Consider the following 24059-nt stretch of genomic DNA (forward strand, 5'->3'; position numbering starts at 1 on the left):
CAAGTGAGAGTTAACATCCTGACTCGTGAGTAGGTCAGCGAGTGAGTTAGAGCAGACAGGCTTGTGAACAGTGTAGCGTCGGCGCCCTTTGATATGCAATAGGCTACGGGCTTTGTTTAGTGGAGGGACGCTACGCTGTGGCTGGGTGCTTAAGGGCCCTCCCCGTATGCAAAATGATGTGCTGCTGCAGTGTACGCTGGGAATGTTTGGTTTTTCAGATTCCTTTTCATAGAATCCAGACATTTGGGGGACATTTTATCTATTAGGGGCAGATTAACGACTCTTAACTGTTTTAGGGGGATATGGCTGGCTTGTGGTGTAACGCTGAGGAAGGCTAGTTTGTCCCACGTCCAGGAAGCTTCCATAACTTGGTGGAGGCGTGCCCCGACCGGGGAGCACTAGCTGGTCAATTCCAACTCATACTTACCTGGCAGGGGAGATACCATGATCATGAAGGTGGTTCTCCCAGGGCGAGGCTCGGCCATTGCACTCCGGCTGTGCTGACCCCTGCGATTTCCTCAAATGCAGGAAACTCGACTGCATAATTTGTGGTAGTGGGGGACTGCGTTCGCGCTTTCCCCTGATCATCTTGGTTAAAAACAGCTTTCAAAAAAACACCTATTTTTGTGCTTGTCAACATCTCGGCTGTTTCCCAGTGTTTTTATAGACAGCCTTCTCCCGTTTACACAAGCGCGCTACGTAGCTTGCCCGCGCGCCACAGTTTTTACACAATTGCTTTGCCTATGTACAGATTTCCCTGGCTACTCGTATGTGCTACAGGCCCCTACGCCATTCCACTCTGTAAACAGCAATGCTTAAAAGCTGATCGCTGCCAAACATGGTCCTCTTTTGGACTTGCCTGTTCATCCCCCTGCATTTAGCATATAGGGTCTCTTTCTCTACCTTTGACACTCTTGCCTCCACAACTACTTTTCACCTCCCGCCTGCCTCTCCAGATCATTCCCAATCATGGCCTTGGACTCACAAACCGAAGAAACTCATCACACAAGTTTTACTCTTTAGGGGGGGAACATAGAAAATAGGACAGGTTCCTCCAACCATTTCTACCCTGCTGGACTTCAGGAATGTACGGGTGTTGGAGAGATGGCACTCGGCGTCCTTTTTTGTGTTTTTTGCTTTTTTTAAAATTTATTTTGTTTATTTATTTTTATTCCCCTCCCTCCGAATACACTACTGTGCAAACGTTTTAGGCAGGTGTGAAAAAATGCTGTCGATTAAGAATGCTTTCAGAAATAGAAGTGTTAATAGTTTTTTATCAATTAACAAAATGGAAAGTCAATGAACAGAAGAGAAATCCAAATCAAATCGGTATTTGGTGTCGCCACCCTTTTGCCTTCAATACGGCATAGTTGTTTCTAGGTACGCTTGTGCACACAGTTTTCGAAGGAACTCGGCAGACAGGTTGTTCCAAACATCTTGGAGAACCAACCCCAGATCTTCTGTGGATGTAGGCTGCCTCACATCCTTCCCTCTTTTCTTTTCCTCTAATCCCAGACAGACTCGATGATGATGAAATCGGGGGCTCTGTGGGGGCTAAACCATTACTCCCAGGACTCTTTGTTGTTCTTTACGCTGAAGATCGTTCTTAATGACATTGGCTGTATGTTTGAGGTCATTGTCCTGCTGCAGAGTAAATTTGGGGCCAATCACACGCTTCCCTGATGGTATGGCACGATGGATAAATATCTGCCCGTATACCTTCGCATCGTCGACACCATTGATCCTCACCAAATCTCCCACTCCATTTGCTGAAATGCAAGCAACCCCAGACTTGTAGGGAACCTCCGCAATGCTTCACGGTTGCCCGCAGACACTCATTTTTGTCCCGATCTCCAGCCCTTCTGCAAACAAACTGCCTCCTGCAACAGCCTAATACTTCAAAGTTTGACCCCTCAGTCGAGAGGACCCGCTGGCATTTTTCTGTACCCCAGTTACTATGTTTTCGTGCATAGTTGAGTGGCGGAGACTTGTTTCCACATCGGAGGTATGGCTGTTTGGCTGCAATTCTTCCATGAAGGCCGCCTCTGGCCAGACTTCTGCGGACAGTAAATGGGTATACCTGGGTCCAACTGGATTCCACCAGTTCCGTGGGCTGATGGCAGTGCTGGACTTTTTCCGATGTCGAAGGAAAGTAAACATATGATGTGTTTTTCATCTGCTGCAATAGGTTTCCTCGGCCGAACACTGCGTCTCCGATCCTCAACGTTGCCCGTTTTCTTTTCGCTCCTTTAAAAGAGCTTGACCGGCGCACCTTAAAACCCCAGTCTGCTTTGAAATCTTTGCCAGGGAGTGACTTTGCTGATGCAGTCAAACTACCTTGTGACTTTGTTTCTGTGCTCAGTCTTGCCATGGTGTAAGGCTTGGGACTGGAAACTATCTTCTACAACCTCACCTTAGTGGCAGACTTTAGCTGTGCTTCACCCAGTTTTAAGCCTCCTACGCAGCTGTTTCTGTGTCCGTTAATGACTGTGTTTCAGCCTACATATATGTTAAGGATCATTTGCCCCTGCTTTGGTATAATTTGGTTAATCACACGCCTGACTCTAATCCTAAAAAATCCCTGACTTTGTGCAAGAGTAAAAATCGATGCCGGTTTGAAGCCAAAAGGTAGTCACGCCAAACATTGATTTGATGTAGATTTTTCTTCTGTTCTCTGACTTTGAGAATTGATGAAAAAAAACAAAACAAAAAACAAAACCAAAAAAACGATAAAATGTAAAAGCATTCTTACTTTGCAGTATTTCTTCACACCTGCCTGAAACTTTTGCTCAGAGCTGCCTTTAGGCATCGTCGCAGAGGTTGAAGGGTGCAGGGAATTCAAAATGTTTTTGGCAGATGTAACTGTTCACACTGATGAATTTTAGCTGCGCGCTTAGTTGTTTGCCTTGAGTTCTTACTGTGTTTTTTTTACAAGCGTTCAGCCATTTCATACTGACACAAGTGAGAGTTAACATCCTGACTCGTGAGTAGGTCAGCGAGTGAGTTAGAGCAGACAGGCTTGTGAACAGTGTAGCGTCAGGGCCCTTTGATATGCAATAGGCTACGGGCTTTGTTTAGTGGAGGGACGCTACGCTGTGGCTGGGTGCTTAAGGGCCCTCCCCGTATGCAAAATTATGTGCTGCTGCAGTGTACGCTGGGAATGTTTGGTTTTGCAGATTCCTTTTCATAGAATCCAGACATTTGGGGGACATTTTATCTATTAGGGGCAGATTAACGACTCTTAACTGTTTTAGGGGGATATGGCTGGCTTGTGGTCTAACGCTGAGGAAGGCTAGTTTGTCCCACGTCCAGGAAGCTTCCATAACTTGGTGGAGGCGTGCCCCGACCGGGGAGCACTAGCTGGTCAATTCCAACTCATACTTACCTGGCAGGGGAGATACCATGATCATGAAGGTGGTTCTCCCAGGGCGAGGCTCGGCCATTGCACTCCGGCTGTGCTGACCCCTGCGATTTTCTCAAATGCAGGAAACTCGACTGCATAATTTGTGGTAGTGGGGGACTGCGTTCGCGCTTTCCCCTGATCATCTTGGTTAAAAACAGCTTTCAAAAAAACACCTATTTTTGTGCTTGTCAACATCTCGGCTGTTTCCCAGTGTTTTTATAGACAGCCTTCTCCCGTTTACACAAGCGCGCTACGTAGCTTGCCCGCGCGCCACAGTTTTTACACAATTGCTTTGCCTATGTACAGATTTCCCTGGCTACTCGTATGTGCTACAGGCCCCTACGCCATTCCACTCTGTAAACAGCAATGCTTAAAAGCTGATCGCTGCCAAACATGGTCCTCTTTTGGACTTGCCTGTTCATCCCCCTGCATTTAGCATATAGGGTCTCTTTCTCTACCTTTGACACTCTTGCCTCCACAACTACTTTTCACCTCCCGCCTGCCTCTCCAGATCATTCCCAATCATGGCCTTGGACTCACAAACCGAAGAAACTCATCACACAAGTTTTACTCTTTAGGGGGGGAACATAGAAAATAGGACAGGTTCCTCCAACCATTTCTACCCTGCTGGGCTTCAGGAATGTACGGTGTTGGAGAGATGGCACTCGGCGTCCTTTTTTGTGTTTTTTGCTTTTTTTTAAATTTATTTTGTTTATTTTTATTCCCCTCCCTCCGAATACACTACTGTGCAAACGTTTTAGGCAGGTGTGAAAAAATGCTGTCGATTAAGAATGCTTTCAGAAATAGAAGTGTTAATAGTTTTTTATCAATTAACAAAATGGAAAGTCAATGAACAGAAGAGAAATCCAAATCAAATCGGTATTTGGTGTCGCCACCCTTTTGCCTTCAATACGGCATAATTGTTTCTAGGTACGCTTGTGCACACAGTTTTCGAAGGAACTCGGCAGACAGGTTGTTCCAAACATCTTGGAGAACCAACCCCAGATCTTCTGTGGATGTAGGCTGCCTCACATCCTTCCCTCTTTTCTTTTCCTCTAATCCCAGACAGACTCGATGATGATGAAATCGGGGGCTCTGTGGGGGCTAAACCATTACTCCCAGGACTCTTTGTTGTTCTTTACGCTGAAGATCGTTCTTAATGACATTGGCTGTATGTTTGAGGTCATTGTCCTGCTGCAGAGTAAATTTGGGGCCAATCACACGCTTCCCTGATGGTATGGCACGATGGATAAATATCTGCCCGTATACCTTCGCATCGTCGACACCATTGATCCTCACCAAATCTCCCACTCCATTTGCTGAAATGCAAGCAACCCCAGACTTGTAGGGAACCTCCGCAATGCTTCACGGTTGCCCGCAGACACTCATTTTTGTCCCGATCTCCAGCCCTTCTGCAAACAAACTGCCTCCTGCAACAGCCTAATACTTCAAAGTTTGACCCCTCAGTCGAGAGGACCCGCTGGCATTTTTCTGTACCCCAGTTACTATGTTTTCGTGCATAGTTGAGTGGCGGAGACTTGTTTCCACATCGGAGGTATGGCTGTTTGGCTGCAATTCTTCCATGAAGGCCGCCTCTGGCCAGACTTCTGCGGACAGTAAATGGGTATACCTGGGTCCAACTGGATTCCACCAGTTCCGTGTGCTGATGGCAGTGCTGGACTTTTTCCGATGTCGAAGGAAAGTAAACATATGATGTGTTTTTCATCTGCTGCAATAGGTTTCCTCGGCCGAACACTGCGTCTCCGATCCTCAACGTTGCCCGTTTTCTTTTCGCTCCTTTAAAAGAGCTTGACCGGCGCACCTTAAAACCCCAGTCTGCTTTGAAATCTTTGCCAGGGAGTGACTTTGCTGATGCAGTCAAACTACCTTGTGACTTTGTTTCTGTGCTCAGTCTTGCCATGGTGTAAGGCTTGGGACTGGAAACTATCTTCTACAACCTCACCTTAGTGGCAGACTTTAGCTGTGCTTCACCCAGTTTTAAGCCTCCTACGCAGCTGTTTCTGTGTCCGTTAATGACTGTGTTTCAGCCTACATATATGTTAAGGATCATTTGCCCCTGCTTTGGTATAATTTGGTTAATCACACGCCTGACTCTAATCCTACAAAATCCCTGACTTTGTGCAAGAGTAAAAATCGATGCCGGTTTGAAGCCAAAAGGTAGTCACGCCAAACATTGATTTGATGTAGATTTTTCTTCTGTTCTCTGACTTTGAGAATTGATGAAAAAAAAAAAAAACAAAAAACAAAACCAAAAAACGATAAAATGTAAAAGCATTCTTACTTTGCAGTATTTCTTCACACCTGCCTGAAACTTTTGCTCAGAGCTGCCTTTAGGCATCGTCGCAGAGGTTGAAGGGTGCAGGGAATTCAAAATGTTTTTGGCAGATGTAACTGTTCACACTGATGAATTTTAGCTGCGCGCTTAGTTGTTTGCCTTGAGTTCTTACTGTGTTTTTTTTACAAGCGTTCAGCCATTTCATACTGACACAAGTGAGAGTTAACATCCTGACTCGTGAGTAGGTCAGCGAGTGAGTTAGAGCAGACAGGCTTGTGAACAGTGTAGCGTCGGCGCCCTTTGATATGCAATAGGCTACGGGCTTTGTTTAGTGGAGGGACGCTACGCTGTGGCTGGGTGCTTAAGGGCCCTCCCCGTATGCAAAATTATGTGCTGCTGCAGTGTACGCTGGGAATGTTTGGTTTTGCAGATTCCTTTTCATAGAATCCAGACATTTGGGGGACATTTTATCTATTAGGGGCAGATTAACGACTCTTAACTGTTTTAGGGGGATATGGCTGGCTTGTGGTCTAACGCTGAGGAAGGCTAGTTTGTCCCACGTCCAGGAAGCTTCCATAACTTGGTGGAGGCGTGCCCCGACCGGGGAGCACTAGCTGGTCAATTCCAACTCATACTTACCTGGCAGGGGAGATACCATGATCATGAAGGTGGTTCTCCCAGGGCGAGGCTCGGCCATTGCACTCCGGCTGTGCTGACCCCTGCGATTTCCTCAAATGCAGGAAACTCGACTGCATAATTTGTGGTAGTGGGGGACTGCGTTCGCGCTTTCCCCTGATCATCTTGGTTAAAAACAGCTTTCAAAAAAACACCTATTTTTGTGCTTGTCAACATCTCGGCTGTTTCCCAGTGTTTTTATAGACAGCCTTCTCCCGTTTACACAAGCGCGCTACGTAGCTTGCCCGCGCGCCACAGTTTTTACACAATTGCTTTGCCTATGTACAGATTTCCCTGGCTACTCGTATGTGCTACAGGCCCCTACGCCATTCCACTCTGTAAACAGCAATGCTTAAAAGCTGATCGCTGCCAAACATGGTCCTCTTTTGGACTTGCCTGTTCATCCCCCTGCATTTAGCATATAGGGTCTCTTTCTCTACCTTTGACACTCTTGCCTCCACAACTACTTTTCACCTCCCGCCTGCCTCTCCAGATCATTCCCAATCATGGCCTTGGACTCACAAACCGAAGAAACTCATCACACAAGTTTTACTCTTTAGGGGGGGAACATAGAAAATAGGACAGGTTCCTCCAACCATTTCTACCCTGCTGGGCTTCAGGAATGTACGGTGTTGGAGAGATGGCACTCGGCGTCCTTTTTTGTGTTTTTTGCTTTTTTTTAAATGTATTTTGTTTATTTTTATTCCCCTCCCTCCGAATACACTACTGTGCAAACGTTTTAGGCAGGTGTGAAAAAATGCTGTCGATTAAGAATGCTTTCAGAAATAGAAGTGTTAATAGTTTTTTATCAATTAACAAAATGGAAAGTCAATGAACAGAAGAGAAATCCAAATCAAATCGGTATTTGGTGTCGCCACCCTTTTGCCTTCAATACGGCATAATTGTTTCTAGGTACGCTTGTGCACACAGTTTTCGAAGGAACTCGGCAGACAGGTTGTTCCAAACATCTTGGAGAACCAACCCCAGATCTTCTGTGGATGTAGGCTGCCTCACATCCTTCCCTCTTTTCTTTTCCTCTAATCCCAGACAGACTCGATGATGATGAAATCGGGGGCTCTGTGGGGGCTAAACCATTACTCCCAGGACTCTTTGTTGTTCTTTACGCTGAAGATCGTTCTTAATGACATTGGCTGTATGTTTGAGGTCATTGTCCTGCTGCAGAGTAAATTTGGGGCCAATCACACGCTTCCCTGATGGTATGGCACGATGGATAAATATCTGCCCGTATACCTTCGCATCGTTGACACCATTGATCCTCACCAAATCTCCCACTCCATTTGCTGAAATGCAAGCAACCCCAGACTTGTAGGGAACCTCCGCAATGCTTCACGGTTGCCCGCAGACACTCATTTTTGTCCTGATCTCCAGCCCTTCTGCAAACAAACTGCCTCCTGCAACAGCCTAATACTTCAAAGTTTGACCCCTCAGTCGAGAGGACCCGCTGGCATTTTTCTGTACCCCAGTTACTATGTTTTCGTGCATAGTTGAGTGGCGGAGACTTGTTTCCACATCGGAGGTATGGCTGTTCGGCTGCAGTTCTTCCATGAAGGCCGCCTCTGGCCAGACTTCTGCGGACAGTAAATGGGTATACCTGGGTCCAACTGGATTCCACCAGTTCCGTGTGCTGATGGCAGTGCTGGACTTTTTCCGATGTCGAAGGAAAGTAAACATATGATGTGTTTTTCATCTGCTGCAATAGGTTTCCTCGGCCGAACACTGCGTCTCCGATCCTCAACGTTGCCCGTTTTCTTTTCGCTCCTTTAAAAGAGCTTGACCGGCGCACCTTAAAACCCCAGTCTGCTTTGAAATCTTTGCCAGGGAGTGACTTTGCTGATGCAGTCAAACTACCTTGTGACTTTGTTTCTGTGCTCAGTCTTGCCATGGTGTAAGGCTTGGGACTGGAAACTATCTTCTACAACCTCACCTTAGTGGCAGACTTTAGCTGTGCTTCACCCAGTTTTAAGCCTCCTACGCAGCTGTTTCTGTGTCCGTTAATGACTGTGTTTCAGCCTACATATATGTTAAGGATCATTTGCCCCTGCTTTGGTATAATTTGGTTAATCACACGCCTGACTCTAATCCTACAAAATCCCTGACTTTGTGCAAGAGTAAAAATCGATGCCGGTTTGAAGCCAAAAGGTAGTCACGCCAAACATTGATTTGATGTAGATTTTTCTTCTGTTCTCTGACTTTGAGAATTGATGAAAAAAAACAAAACAAAAAACAAAACCAAAAAAAACGATAAAATGTAAAAGCATTCTTACTTTGCAGTATTTCTTCACACCTGCCTGAAACTTTTGCTCAGAGCTGCCTTTAGGCATCGTCGCAGAGGTTGAAGGGTGCAGGGAATTCAAAATGTTTTTGGCAGATGTAACTGTTCACACTGATGAATTTTAGCTGCGCGCTTAGTTGTTTGCCTTGAGTTCTTACTGTGTTTTTTTTACAAGCATTCAGCCATTTCATACTGACACAAGTGAGAGTTAACATCCTGACTCGTGAGTAGGTCAGCGAGTGAGTTAGAGCAGACAGGCTTGTGAACAGTGTAGCGTCAGGGCCCTTTGATATGCAATAGGCTACGGGCTTTGTTTAGTGGAGGGACGCTACGCTGTGGCTGGGTGCTTAAGGGCCCTCCCCGTATGCAAAATTATGTGCTGCTGCAGTGTACGCTGGGAATGTTTGGTTTTGCAGATTCCTTTTCATAGAATCCAGACATTTGGGGGACATTTTATCTATTAGGGGCAGATTAACGACTCTTAACTGTTTTAGGGGGATATGGCTGGCTTGTGGTGTAACGCTGAGGAAGGCTAGTTTGTCCCACGTCCAGGAAGCTTCCATAACTTGGTGGAGGCGTGCCCCGACCGGGGAGCACTAGCTGGTCTATTCCAACTCATACTTACCTGGCAGGGGAGATACCATGATCATGAAGGTGGTTCTCCCAGGGCGAGGCTCGGCCATTGCACTCCGGCTGTGCTGACCCCTGCGATTTCCTCAAATGCAGGAAACTCGACTGCATAATTTGTGGTAGTGGGGGACTGCGTTCGCGCTTTACCCTGATCATCTTGGTTAAAAACAGCTTTCAAAAAAACACCTATTTTTGTGCTGGTCAACATCTCGGCTGTTTCCCAGTGTTTTTATAGACAGCCTTCTCCCGTTTACACAAGCGCGCTACGTAGCTTGCCCGCGCGCCACAGTTTTTACACAATTGCTTTGCCTATGTACAGATTTCCCTGGCTACTCGTATGTGCTACAGGCCCCTATGCCATTCCACTCTGTAAACAGCAATGCTTAAAAGCTGATCGCTGCCAAACATGGTCCTCTTTTGGACTTGCCTGTTCATCCCCCTGCATTTAGCATATAGGGTCTCTTTCTCTACCTTTGACACTCTTGCCTCCACAACTACTTTTCACCTCCCGCCTGCCTCTCCAGATCATTCCCAATCATGGCCTTGGACTCACAAACCGAAGAAACTCATCACACAAGTTTTACTCTTTAGGGGGGGAACATAGAAAATAGGACAGGTTCCTCCAACCATTTCTACCCTGCTGGACTTCAGGAATGTACGGGTGTTGGAGAGATGGCACTCGGCGTCCTTTTTTGTGTTTTTTGCTTTTTTTTTTATTTATTTTGTTTATTTTTATTCCCCTCCCTCCGAATACACTACTGTGCAAACGTTTTAGGCAGGTGTGAAAAAATGCTGTCGATTAAGAATGCTTTCAGAAATAGAAGTGTTAATAGTTTTTTATCAATTAACAAAATGGAAAGTCAATGAACAGAAGAGAAATCCAAATCAAATCGGTATTTGGTGTCGCCACCCTTTTGCCTTCAATACGGCATAATTGTTTCTAGGTACGCTTGTGCACACAGTTTTCGAAGGAACTCGGCAGACAGGTTGTTCCAAACATCTTGGAGAACCAACCCCAGATCTTCTGTGGATGTAGGCTGCCTCACATCCTTCCCTCTTTTCTTTTCCTCTAATCCCAGACAGACTCGATGATGAAATCGGGGGCTCTGTGGGGGCTAAACCATTACTCCCAGGACTCTTTGTTGTTCTTTACGCTGAAGATCGTTCTTAATGACTTTGGCTGTATGTTTGAGGTCATTGTCCTGCTGCAGAGTAAATTTGGGGCCAATCACACGCTTCCCTGATGGTATGGCACGATGGATAAATATCTGCCCGTATACCTTCGCATCGTCGACACCATTGATCCTCACCAAATCTCCCACTCCATTTGCTGAAATGCAAGCAACCCCAGACTTGTAGGGAACCTCCGCAATGCTTCACGGTTGCCCGCAGACACTCATTTTTGTACCGCTCTCCAGGCCTTCTGCAAACAAACTGCCTCCTGCAACAGCCTAATACTTCAAAGTTTGACCCCTCAGTCGAGAGGACCCGCTGGCATTTTTCTGCACCCCGGTTACTATGTTTTCGTGCATAGTTGAGTGGCGGAGACTTGTTTCCACATCGGAGGTATGGCTGTTTGGCTGCAATTCTTCCATGAAGGCCGCCTCTGGCCAGACTTCTGCGGACAGTAAATGGGTATACCTGGGTCCAACTGGATTCCACCAGTTCCGTGTGCTGATGGCAGTGCTGGACTTTTTCCGATGTCGAAGGAAAGTAAACATATGATGTGTTTTTCATCTGCTGCAATAGGTTTCCTCGGCCGAACACTGCGTCTCCGATCCTCAACGTTGCCCGTTTTCTTTTCGCTCCTTTAAAAGAGCTTGACCGGCGCACCTTAAAACCCCAGTCTGCTTTGAAATCTTTGCCAGGGAGTGACTTTGCTGATGCAGTCAAACTACCTTGTGACTTTGTTTCTGTGCTCAGTCTTGCCATGGTGTAAGGCTTGGGACTGGAAACTATCTTCTACAACCTCACCTTAGTGGCAGACTTTAGCTGTGCTTCACCCAGTTTTAAGCCTCCTACGCAGCTGTTTCTGTGTCCGTTAATGACTGTGTTTCAGCCTACATATATGTTAAGGATCATTTGCCCCTGCTTTGGTATAATTTGGTTAATCACACGCCTGACTCTAATCCTACAAAATCCCTGACTTTGTGCAAGAGTAAAAATCGATGCCGGTTTGAAGCCAAAAGGTAGTCACGCCAAACATTGATTTGATGTAGATTTTTCTTCTGTTCTCTGACTTTGAGAATTGATGAAAAAAAACAAAACAAAAAACAAAACCAAAAAAACGATAAAATGTAAAAGCATTCTTACTTTGCAGTATTTCTTCACACCTGCCTGAAACTTTTGCTCAGAGCTGCCTTTAGGCATCGTCGCAGAGGTTGAAGGGTGCAGGGAATTCAAAATGTTTTTGGCAGATGTAACTGTTCACACTGATGAATTTTAGCTGCGCGCTTAGTTGTTTGCCTTGAGTTCTTACTGTGTTTTTTTTACAAGCGTTCAGCCATTTCATACTGACACAAGTGAGAGTTAACATCCTGACTCGTGAGTAGGTCAGCGAGTGAGTTAGAGCAGACAGGCTTGTGAACAGTGTAGCGTCGGCGCCCTTTGATATGCAATAGGCTACGGGCTTTGTTTAGTGGAGGGACGCTACGCTGTGGCTGGGTGCTTAAGGGCCCTCCCCGTATGCAAAATTATGTGCTGCTGCAGTGTACGCTGGGAATGTTTTGGTTTTGCAGATTCCTTTTCATAGAATCCAGACATTTGGGGGACATTTTATCTATTAGGGGCAGATTAACGACTCTTAACTGTTTTAGGGGGATATGGCTGGCTTGTGGTGTAACGCTGAGGAAGGCTAGTTTGTCCCACGTCCAGGAAGCTTCCATAACTTGGGGTAGGCGTGCCCCGACCGGGGAGCACTAGCTGGTCAATTCCAACTCATACTTACCTGGCAGGGGAGATACCATGATCATGAAGGTGGTTCTCCCAGGGCGAGGCTCGGCCATTGCACTCCGGCTGTGCTGACCCCTGCGATTTCCTCAAATGCAGGAAACTCGACTGCATAATTTGTGGTAGTGGGGGACTGCGTTCGCGCTTTCCCCTGATCATCTTGGTTAAAAACAGCTTTCAAAAAAACACCTATTTTTGTGCTTGTCAACATCTCGGCTGTTTCCCAGTGTTTTTATAGACAGCCTTCTCCCGTTTACACAAGCGCGCTACGTAGCTTGCCCGCGCGCCACAGTTTTTACACAATTGCTTTGCCTATGTACAGATTTCCCTGGCTACTCATATGTGCTACAGGCCCCTACGCCATTCCACTCTGTAAACAGCAATGCTTAAAAGCTGATCGCTGCCAAACATGGTCCTCTTTTGGACTTGCCTGTTCATCCCCCTGCATTTAGCATATAGGGTCTCTTTCTCTACCTTTGACACTCTTGCCTCCACAACTACTTTTCACCTCCCGCCTGCCTCTCCAGATCATTCCCAATCATGGCCTTGGACTCACAAACCGAAGAAACTCATCACACAAGTTTTACTCTTTAGGGGGGGAACATAGAAAATAGGACAGGTTCCTCCAACCATTTCTACCCTGCTGGACTTCAGGAATGTACGGGTGTTGGAGAGATGGCACTCGGCGTCCTTTTTTGTGTTTTTTGCTTTTTTTTAAATTTATTTTGTTTATTTATTTTTATTCCCCTCCCTCCGAATACACTACTGTGCAAACGTTTTAGGCAGGTGTGAAAAAATGCTGTCGATTAAGAATGCTTTCAGAAATAGAAGTGTTAATAGTTTTTTATCAATTAACAAAATGGAAAGTCAATGAACAGAAGAGAAATCCAAATCAAATCGGTATTTGGTGTCGCCACCCTTTTGCCTTCAATACGGCATAGTTGTTTCTAGGTACGCTTGTGCACACAGTTTTCGAAGGAACTCGGCAGACAGGTTGTTCCAAACATCTTGGAGAACCAACCCCAGATCTTCTGTGGATGTAGGCTGCCTCACATCCTTCCCTCTTTTCTTTTCCTCTAATCCCAGACAGACTCGATGATGATGAAATCGGGGGCTCTGTGGGGGCTAAACCATTACTCCCAGGACTCTTTGTTGTTCTTTACGCTGAAGATCGTTCTTAATGACATTGGCTGTATGTTTGAGGTCATTGTCCTGCTGCAGAGTAAATTTGGGGCCAATCACACGCTTCCCTGATGGTATGGCACGATGGATAAATATCTGCCCGTATACCTTCGCATCGTCGACACCATTGATCCTCACCAAATCTCCCACTCCATTTGCTGAAATGCAAGCAACCCCAGACTTGTAGGGAACCTCCGCAATGCTTCACGGTTGCCCGCAGACACTCATTTTTGTCCCGATCTCCAGCCCTTCTGCAAACAAACTGCCTCCTGCAACAGCCTAATACTTCAAAGTTTGACCCCTCAGTCGAGAGGACCCGCTGGCATTTTTCTGTACCCCAGTTACTATGTTTTCGTGCATAGTTGAGTGGCGGAGACTTGTTTCCACATCGGAGGTATGGCTGTTTGGCTGCAATTCTTCCATGAAGGCCGCCTCTGGCCAGACTTCTGCGGACAGTAAATGGGTATACCTGGGTCCAACTGGATTCCACCAGTTCCGTGGGCTGATGGCAGTGCTGGACTTTTTCCGATGTCGAAGGAAAGTAAACATATGATGTGTTTTTCATCTGCTGCAATAGGTTTCCTCGGCCGAACACTGCGTCTCCGATCCTCAACGTTGCCCGTTTTCTTTTCGCTCCTTTAAAAGAGCTTGACCGGCGCACCTTAAAACCCCAGTCTGCTTTGAAATCTTTGCCAGGGAGTGACTTTGCTGATGCAGTCAAACTACCTTGTGACTTTGTTTCTGTGCTCAGTCTTGCCATGGTGTAAGGCTTGGGACTGGAAACTATCTTCTACAACCTCACCTTAGTGGCAGACTTTAGCTGTGCTTCACCCAGTTTTAAGCCTCCTACGCAGCTGTTTCTGTGTCCGTTAATGACTGTGTTTCAGCCTACATATATGTTAAGGATCATTTGCCCCTGCTTTGGTATAATTTGGTTAATCACACGCCTGACTCTAATCCTACAAAATCCCTGACTTTGTGCAAGAGTAAAAATTGATGCCGGTTTGAAGCCAAAAGGTAGTCACGCCAAACATTGATTTGATGTAGATTTTTCTTCTGTTCTCTGACTTTGAGAATTGATGAAAAAAAACAAAACAAAAAACAAAACCAAAAAACGATAAAATGTAAAAGCATTCTTACTTTGCAGTATTTCTTCACACCTGCCTGAAACTTTTGCTCAGAGCTGCCTTTAGGCATCGTCGCAGAGGTTGAAGGGTGCAGGGAATTCAAAATGTTTTTGGCAGATGTAACTGTTCACACTGATGAATTTTAGCTGCGCGCTTAGTTGTTTGCCTTGAGTTCTTACTGTGTTTTTTTTACAAGCGTTCAGCCATTTCATACTGACACAAGTGAGAGTTAACATCCTGACTCGTGAGTAGGTCAGCGAGTGAGTTAGAGCAGACAGGCTTGTGAACAGTGTAGCGTCAGGGCCCTTTGATATGCAATAGGCTACGGGCTTTGTTTAGTGGAGGGACGCTACGCTGTGGCTGGGTGCTTAAGGGCCCTCCCCGTATGCAAAATTATGTGCTGCTGCAGTGTACGCTGGGAATGTTTGGTTTTGCAGATTCCTTTTCATAGAATCCAGACATTTGGGGGACATTTTATCTATTAGGGGCAGATTAACGACTCTTAACTGTTTTAGGGGGATATGGCTGGCTTGTGGTGTAACGCTGAGGAAGGCTAGTTTGTCCCACGTCCAGGAAGCTTCCATAACTTGGTGGAGGCGTGCCCCGACCGGGGAGCACTAGCTGGTCAATTCCAACTCATACTTACCTGGCAGGGGAGATACCATGATCATGAAGGTGGTTCTCCCAGGGCGAGGCTCGGCCATTGCACTCCGGCTGTGCTGACCCCTGCGATTTCCTCAAATGCAGGAAACTCGACTGCATAATTTGTGGTAGTGGGGGACTGCGTTCGCGCTTTCCCCTGATCATCTTGGTTAAAAACAGCTTTCAAAAAAACACCTATTTTTGTGCTTGTCAACATCTCGGCTGTTTCCCAGTGTTTTTATAGACAGCCTTCTCCCGTTTACACAAGCGCGCTACGTAGCTTGCCCGCGCGCCACAGTTTTTACACAATTGCTTTGCCTATGTACAGATTTCCCTGGCTACTCGTATGTGCTACAGGCCCCTACGCCATTCCACTCTGTAAACAGCAATGCTTAAAAGCTGATCGCTGCCAAACATTGTCCTCTTTTGGACTTGCCTGTTCATCCCCCTGCATTTAGCATATAGGGTCTCTTTCTCTACCTTTGACACTCTTGCCTCCACAACTACTTTTCACCTCCCGCCTGCCTCTCCAGATCATTCCCAATCATGGCCTTGGACTCACAAACCGAAGAAACTCATCACACAAGTTTTACTCTTTAGGGGGGAACATAGAAAATAGGACAGGTTCCTCCAACCATTTCTACCCTGCTGGACTTCAGGAATGTACGGGTGTTGGAGAGATGGCACTCGGCGTCCTTTTTTGTGTTTTTTGCTTTTTTTTTTATTTATTTTGTTTATTTTTATTCCCCTCCCTCCGAATACACTACTGTGCAAACGTTTTAGGCAGGTGTGAAAAAATGCTGTCGATTAAGAATGCTTTCAGAAATAGAAGTGTTAATAGTTTTTTATCAATTAACAAAATGGAAAGTCAATGAACAGAAGAGAAATCCAAATCAAATCGGTATTTGGTGTCGCCACCCTTTTGCCTTCAATACGGCATAATTGTTTCTAGGTACGCTTGTGCACACAGTTTTCGAAGGAACTCGGCAGACAGGTTGTTCCAAACATCTTGGAGAACCAACCCCAGATCTTCTGTGGATGTAGGCTGCCTCACATCCTTCCCTGTTTTCTTTTCCTCTAATCCCAGACAGACTCGATGATGATGAAATCGGGGGCTCTGTGGGGGCTAAACCATTACTCCCAGGACTCTTTGTTGTTCTTTACGCTGAAGATCGTTCTTAATGACTTTGGCTGTATGTTTGAGGTCATTGTCCTGCTGCAGAGTAAATTTGGGGCCAATCACACGCTTCCCTGATGGTATGGCACGATGGATAAATATCTGCCCGTATACCTTCGCATCGTCGACACCATTGATCCTCACCAAATCTCCCACTCCATTTGCTGAAATGCAAGCAACCCCAGACTTGTAGGGAACCTCCGCAATGCTTCACGGTTGCCCGCAGACACTCATTTTTGTACCGCTCTCCAGCCCTTCTGCAAACAAACTGCCTCCTGCAACAGCCTAATACTTCAAAGTTTGACCCCTCAGTCGAGAGGACCCGCTGGCATTTTTCTGCACCCCGGTTACTATGTTTTCGTGCATAGTTGAGTGGCGGAGACTTGTTTCCACATCGGAGGTATGGCTGTTTGGCTGCAATTCTTCCATGAAGGCCGCCTCTGGCCAGACTTCTGCGGACAGTAAATGGGTATACCTGGGTCCAACTGGATTCCACCAGTTCCGTGTGCTGATGGCAGTGCTGGACTTTTTCCGATGTCGAAGGAAAGTAAACATATGATGTGTTTTTCATCTGCTGCAATAGGTTTCCTCGGCCGAACACTGCGTCTCCGATCCTCAACGTTGCCCGTTTTCTTTTCGCTCCTTTAAAAGAGCTTGACCGGCGCACCTTAAAACCCCAGTCTGCTTTGAAATCTTTGCCAGGGAGTGACTTTGCTGATGCAGTCAAACTACCTTGTGACTTTGTTTCTGTGCTCAGTCTTGCCATGGTGTAAGGCTTGGGACTGGAAACTATCTTCTACAACCTCACCTTAGTGGCAGACTTTAGCTGTGCTTCACCCAGTTTTAAGCCTCCTACGCAGCTGTTTCTGTGTCCGTTAATGACTGTGTTTCAGCCTACATATATGTTAAGGATCATTTGCCCCTGCTTTGGTATAATTTGGTTAATCACACGCCTGACTCTAATCCTACAAAATCCCTGACTTTGTGCAAGAGTAAAAATCGATGCCGGTTTGAAGCCAAAAGGTAGTCACGCCAAACATTGATTTGATGTAGATTTTTCTTCTGTTCTCTGACTTTGAGAATTGATGAAAAAAAACAAAACAAAAAACAAAACCAAAAAAACGATAAAATGTAAAAGCATTCTTACTTTGCAGTATTTCTTCACACCTGCCTGAAACTTTTGCTCAGAGCTGCCTTTAGGCATCGTCGCAGAGGTTGAAGGGTGCAGGGAATTCAAAATGTTTTTGGCAGATGTAACTGTTCACACTGATGAATTTTAGCTGCGCGCTTAGTTGTTTGCCTTGAGTTCTTACTGTGTTTTTTTTACAAGCGTTCAGCCATTTCATACTGACACAAGTGAGAGTTAACATCCTGACTCGTGAGTAGGTCAGCGAGTGAGTTAGAGCAGACAGGCTTGTGAACAGTGTAGCGTCGGCGCCCTTTGATATGCAATAGGCTACGGGCTTTGTTTAGTGGAGGGACGCTACGCTGTGGCTGGGTGCTTAAGGGCCCTCCCCGTATGCAAAATTATGTGCTGCTGCAGTGTACGCTGGGAATGTTTGGTTTTGCAGATTCCTTTTCATAGAATCCAGACATTTGGGGGACATTTTATCTATTAGGGGCAGATTAACGACTCTTAACTGTTTTAGGGGGATATGGCTGGCTTGTGGTGTAACGCTGAGGAAGGCTAGTTTGTCCCACGTCCAGGAAGCTTCCATAACTTGGGGGAGGCGTGCCCCGACCGGGGAGCACTAGCTGGTCAATTCCAACTCATACTTACCTGGCAGGGGAGATACCATGATCATGAAGGTGGTTCTCCCAGGGCGAGGCTCGGCCATTGCACTCCGGCTGTGCTGACCCCTGCGATTTCCTCAAATGCAGGAAACTCGACTGCATAATTTGTGGTAGTGGGGGACTGCGTTCGCGCTTTCCCCTGATCATCTTGGTTAAAAACAGCTTTCAAAAAAACACCTATTTTTGTGCTTGTCAACATCTCGGCTGTTTCCCAGTGTTTTTATAGACAGCCTTCTCCCGTTTACACAAGCGCGCTACGTAGCTTGCCCGCGCGCCACAGTTTTTACACAATTGCTTTGCCTATGTACAGATTTCCCTGGCTACTCGTATGTGCTACAGGCCCCTACGCCATTCCACTCTGTAAACAGCAATGCTTAAAAGCTGATCGCTGCCAAACATGGTCCTCTTTTGGACTTGCCTGTTCATCCCCCTGCATTTAGCATATAGGGTCTCTTTCTCTACCTTTGACACTCTTGCCTCCACAACTACTTTTCACCTCCCGCCTGCCTCTCCAGATCATTCCCAATCATGGCCTTGGACTCACAAACCGAAGAAACTCATCACACAAGTTTTACTCTTTAGGGGGGGAACATAGAAAATAGGACAGGTTCCTCCAACCATTTCTACCCTGCTGGACTTCAGGAATGTACGGGTGTTGGAGAGATGGCACTCGGCGTCCTTTTTTGTGTTTTTTGCTTTTTTTTAAATTTATTTTGTTTATTTATTTTTATTCCCCTCCCTCCGAATACACTACTGTGCAAACGTTTTAGGCAGGTGTGAAAAAATGCTGTCGATTAAGAATGCTTTCAGAAATAGAAGTGTTAATAGTTTTTTATCAATTAACAAAATGGAAAGTCAATGAACAGAAGAGAAATCCAAATCAAATCGGTATTTGGTGTCGCCACCCTTTTGCCTTCAATACGGCATAGTTGTTTCTAGGTACGCTTGTGCACACAGTTTTCGAAGGAACTCGGCAGACAGGTTGTTCCAAACATCTTGGAGAACCAACCCCAGATCTTCTGTGGATGTAGGCTGCCTCACATCCTTCCCTCTTTTCTTTTCCTCTAATCCCAGACAGACTCGATGATGATGAAATCGGGGGCTCTGTGGGGGCTAAACCATTACTCCCAGGACTCTTTGTTGTTCTTTACGCTGAAGATCGTTCTTAATGACATTGGCTGTATGTTTGAGGTCATTGTCCTGCTGCAGAGTAAATTTGGGGCCAATCACACGCTTCCCTGATGGTATGGCACGATGGATAAATATCTGCCCGTATACCTTCGCATCGTCGACACCATTGATCCTCACCAAATCTCCCACTCCATTTGCTGAAATGCAAGCAACCCCAGACTTGTAGGGAACCTCCGCAATGCTTCACGGTTGCCCGCAGACACTCATTTTTGTCCCGATCTCCAGCCCTTCTGCAAACAAACTGCCTCCTGCAACAGCCTAATACTTCAAAGTTTGACCCCTCAGTCGAGAGGACCCGCTGGCATTTTTCTGTACCCCAGTTACTATGTTTTCGTGCATAGTTGAGTGGCGGAGACTTGTTTCCACATCGGAGGTATGGCTGTTTGGCTGCAATTCTTCCATGAAGGCCGCCTCTGGCCAGACTTCTGCGGACAGTAAATGGGTATACCTGGGTCCAACTGGATTCCACCAGTTCCGTGGGCTGATGGCAGTGCTGGACTTTTTCCGATGTCGAAGGAAAGTAAACATATGATGTGTTTTTCATCTGCTGCAATAGGTTTCCTCGGCCGAACACTGCGTCTCCGATCCTCAACGTTGCCCGTTTTCTTTTCGCTCCTTTAAAAGAGCTTGACCGGCGCACCTTAAAACCCCAGTCTGCTTTGAAATCTTTGCCAGGGAGTGACTTTGCTGATGCAGTCAAACTACCTTGTGACTTTGTTTCTGTGCTCAGTCTTGCCATGGTGTAAGGCTTGGGACTGGAAACTATCTTCTACAACCTCACCTTAGTGGCAGACTTTAGCTGTGCTTCACCCAGTTTTAAGCCTCCTACGCAGCTGTTTCTGTGTCCGTTAATGACTGTGTTTCAGCCTACATATATGTTAAGGATCATTTGCCCCTGCTTTGGTATAATTTGGTTAATCACACGCCTGACTCTAATCCTACAAAATCCCTGACTTTGTGCAAGAGTAAAAATTGATGCCGGTTTGAAGCCAAAAGGTAGTCACGCCAAACATTGATTTGATGTAGATTTTTCTTCTGTTCTCTGACTTTGAGAATTGATGAAAAAAAACAAAACAAAAAACAAAACCAAAAAACGATAAAATGTAAAAGCATTCTTACTTTGCAGTATTTCTTCACACCTGCCTGAAACTTTTGCTCAGAGCTGCCTTTAGGCATCGTCGCAGAGGTTGAAGGGTGCAGGGAATTCAAAATGTTTTTGGCAGATGTAACTGTTCACACTGATGAATTTTAGCTGCGCGCTTAGTTGTTTGCCTTGAGTTCTTACTGTGTTTTTTTTACAAGCGTTCAGCCATTTCATACTGACACAAGTGAGAGTTAACATCCTGACTCGTGAGTAGGTCAGCGAGTGAGTTAGAGCAGACAGGCTTGTGAACAGTGTAGCGTCAGGGCCCTTTGATATGCAATAGGCTACGGGCTTTGTTTAGTGGAGGGACGCTACGCTGTGGCTGGGTGCTTAAGGGCCCTCCCCGTATGCAAAATTATGTGCTGCTGCAGTGTACGCTGGGAATGTTTGGTTTTGCAGATTCCTTTTCATAGAATCCAGACATTTGGGGGACATTTTATCTATTAGGGGCAGATTAACGACTCTTAACTGTTTTAGGGGGATATGGCTGGCTTGTGGTGTAACGCTGAGGAAGGCTAGTTTGTCCCACGTCCAGGAAGCTTCCATAACTTGGTGGAGGCGTGCCCCGACCGGGGAGCACTAGCTGGTCAATTCCAACTCATACTTACCTGGCAGGGGAGATACCATGATCATGAAGGTGGTTCTCCCAGGGCGAGGCTCGGCCATTGCACTCCGGCTGTGCTGACCCCTGCGATTTCCTCAAATGCAGGAAACTCGACTGCATAATTTGTGGTAGTGGGGGACTGCGTTCGCGCTTTCCCCTGATCATCTTGGTTAAAAACAGCTTTCAAAAAAACACCTATTTTTGTGCTTGTCAACATCTCGGCTGTTTCCCAGTGTTTTTATAGACAGCCTTCTCCCATTTACACAAGCGCGCTACGTAGCTTGCCCGCGCGCCACAGTTTTTACACAATTGCTTTGCCTATGTACAGATTTCCCTGGCTACTCGTATGTGCTACAGGCCCCTACGCCATTCCACTCTGTAAACAGCAATGCTTAAAAGCTGATCGCTGCCAAACATGGTCCTCTTTTGGACTTGCCTGTTCATCCCCCTGCATTTAGCATATAGGGTCTCTTTCTCTACCTTTGACACTCTTGCCTCCACAACTACTTTTCACCTCCCGCCTGCCTCTCCAGATCATTCCCAATCATGGCCTTGGACTCACAAACCGAAGAAACTCATCACACAAGTTTTACTCTTTAGGGGGGGAACATAGAAAATAGGACAGGTTCCTCCAACCATTTCTACCCTGCTGGACTTCAGGAATGTACGGGTGTTGGAGAGATGGCACTCGGCGTCCTTTTTTGTGTTTTTTGCTTTTTTTTAAATTTATTTTGTTTATTTATTTTTATTCCCCTCCCTCCGAATACACTACTGTGCAAACGTTTTAGGCAGGTGTGAAAAAATGCTGTCGATTAAGAATGCTTTCAGAAATAGAAGTGTTAATAGTTTTTTATCAATTAACAAAATGGAAAGTCAATGAACAGAAGAGAAATCCAAATCAAATCGGTATTTGGTGTCGCCACCCTTTTGCCTTCAATACGGCATAGTTGTTTCTAGGTACGCTTGTGCACACAGTTTTCGAAGGAACTCGGCAGACAGGTTGTTCCAAACATCTTGGAGAACCAACCCCAGATCTTCTGTGGATGTAGGCTGCCTCACATCCTTCCCTCTTTTCTTTTCCTCTAATCCCAGACAGACTCGATGATGATGAAATCGGGGGCTCTGTGGGGGCTAAACCATTACTCCCAGGACTCTTTGTTGTTCTTTACGCTGAAGATCGTTCTTAATGACATTGGCTGTATGTTTGAGGTCATTGTCCTGCTGCAGAGTAAATTTGGGGCCAATCACACGCTTCCCTGATGGTATGGCACGATGGATAAATATCTGCCCGTATACCTTCGCATCGTCGACACCATTGATCCTCACCAAATCTCCCACTCCATTTGCTGAAATGCAAGCAACCCCAGACTTGTAGGGAACCTCCGCAATGCTTCACGGTTGCCCGCAGACACTCATTTTTGTCCCGATCTCCAGCCCTTCTGCAAACAAACTGCCTCCTGCAACAGCCTAATACTTCAAAGTTTGACCCCTCAGTCGAGAGGACCCGCTGGCATTTTTCTGTACCCCAGTTACTATGTTTTCGTGCATAGTTGAGTGGCGGAGACTTGTTTCCACATCGGAGGTATGGCTGTTTGGCTGCAATTCTTCCATGAAGGCCGCCTCTGGCCAGACTTCTGCGGACAGTAAATGGGTATACCTGGGTCCAACTGGATTCCACCAGTTCCGTGGGCTGATGGCAGTGCTGGACTTTTTCCGATGTCGAAGGAAAGTAAACATATGATGTGTTTTTCATCTGCTGCAATAGGTTTCCTCGGCCGAACACTGCGTCTCCGATCCTCAACGTTGCCCGTTTTCTTTTCGCTCCTTTAAAAGAGCTTGACCGGCGCACCTTAAAACCCCAGTCTGCTTTGAAATCTTTGCCAGGGAGTGACTTTGCTGATGCAGTCAAACTACCTTGTGACTTTGTTTCTGTGCTCAGTCTTGCCATGGTGTAAGGCTTGGGACTGGAAACTATCTTCTACAACCTCACCTTAGTGGCAGACTTTAGCTGTGCTTCACCCAGTTTTAAGCCTCCTACGCAGCTGTTTCTGTGTCCGTTAATGACTGTGTTTCAGCCTACATATATGTTAAGGATCATTTGCCCCTGCTTTGGTATAATTTGGTTAATCACACCCCTGACTCTAATCCTAAAAAATCCCTGACTTTGTGCAAGAGTAAAAATCGATGCCGGTTTGAAGCCAAAAGGTAGTCACGCCAAACATTGATTTGATGTAGATTTTTCTTCTGTTCTCTGACTTTGAGAATTGATGAAAAAAAACAAAACAAAAAACAAAAACAAAAAAACGATAAAATGTAAAAGCATTCTTACTTTGCAGTATTTCTTCACACCTGCCTGAAACTTTTGCTCAGAGCTGCCTTTAGGCATCGTCGCAGAGGTTGAAGGGTGCAGGGAATTCAAAATGTTTTTGGCAGATGTAACTGTTCACACTGATGAATTTTAGCTGTGCGCTTAGTTGTTTGCCTTGAGTTCTTACTGTGTTTTTTTTACAAGCGTTCAGCCATTTCATATTGACACAAGTGAGAGTTAACATCCTGACTCGTGAGTAGGTCAGCGAGTGAGTTAGAGCAGACAGGCTTGTGAACAGTGTAGCGTCAGGGCCCTTTGATATGCAATAGGCTACGGGCTTTGTTTAGTGGAGGGACGCTACGCTGTGGCTGGGTGCTTAAGGGCCCTCCCCGTATGCAAAATTATGTGCTGCTGCAGTGTACGCTGGGAATGTTTGGTTTTGCAGATTCCTTTTCATAGAATCCAGACATTTGGGGGACATTTTATCTATTAGGGGCAGATTAACGACTCTTAACTGTTTTAGGGGGATATGGCTGGCTTGTGGTGTAACGCTGAGGAAGGCTAGTTTGTCCCACGTCCAGGAAGCTTCCATAACTTGGTGGAGGCGTGCCCCGACCGGGGAGCACTAGCTGGTCAATTCCAAC

General features: G+C 46.1%; 1 protein-coding gene and 8 non-coding genes across 10 annotated transcripts in view; all 9 read left to right on the forward strand.

The window, feature by feature from the left end:
- The window catches only part of SLC38A9 (solute carrier family 38 member 9), a 252387-nt gene that overhangs the window by 105741 nt on the left and 122587 nt on the right, over positions 1 to 24059 (forward strand). The window lies entirely within an intron of this gene.
- LOC143941482 (U1 spliceosomal RNA) lies at positions 420 to 583 on the forward strand. Its single transcript, XR_013264174.1, has one exon. It is a non-coding gene; the product is annotated as a U1 spliceosomal RNA (small nuclear RNA).
- Positions 3378 to 3541, forward strand: LOC143941548 (U1 spliceosomal RNA). The gene has a single exon (XR_013264237.1). It is a non-coding gene; the product is annotated as a U1 spliceosomal RNA (small nuclear RNA).
- LOC143941494 (U1 spliceosomal RNA) lies at positions 6331 to 6494 on the forward strand. The gene has a single exon (XR_013264185.1). It is a non-coding gene; the product is annotated as a U1 spliceosomal RNA (small nuclear RNA).
- LOC143941708 (U1 spliceosomal RNA) lies at positions 9285 to 9448 on the forward strand. The gene has a single exon (XR_013264388.1). It is a non-coding gene; the product is annotated as a U1 spliceosomal RNA (small nuclear RNA).
- Positions 12237 to 12400, forward strand: LOC143941506 (U1 spliceosomal RNA). Its single transcript, XR_013264196.1, has one exon. It is a non-coding gene; the product is annotated as a U1 spliceosomal RNA (small nuclear RNA).
- LOC143941518 (U1 spliceosomal RNA) lies at positions 15194 to 15357 on the forward strand. Its single transcript, XR_013264207.1, has one exon. It is a non-coding gene; the product is annotated as a U1 spliceosomal RNA (small nuclear RNA).
- Positions 18147 to 18310, forward strand: LOC143941530 (U1 spliceosomal RNA). Its single transcript, XR_013264219.1, has one exon. It is a non-coding gene; the product is annotated as a U1 spliceosomal RNA (small nuclear RNA).
- Positions 21104 to 21267, forward strand: LOC143941533 (U1 spliceosomal RNA). Its single transcript, XR_013264223.1, has one exon. It is a non-coding gene; the product is annotated as a U1 spliceosomal RNA (small nuclear RNA).

Source organism: Lithobates pipiens, unplaced genomic scaffold (genome assembly GCF_037356315.1).
Source record: "Lithobates pipiens isolate NorthernLeopardFrog02 unplaced genomic scaffold, aLitPip1_a1.2 Scaffold_3, whole genome shotgun sequence".
Classification (NCBI taxonomy): Eukaryota; Metazoa; Chordata; class Amphibia; order Anura; family Ranidae; genus Lithobates; species Lithobates pipiens.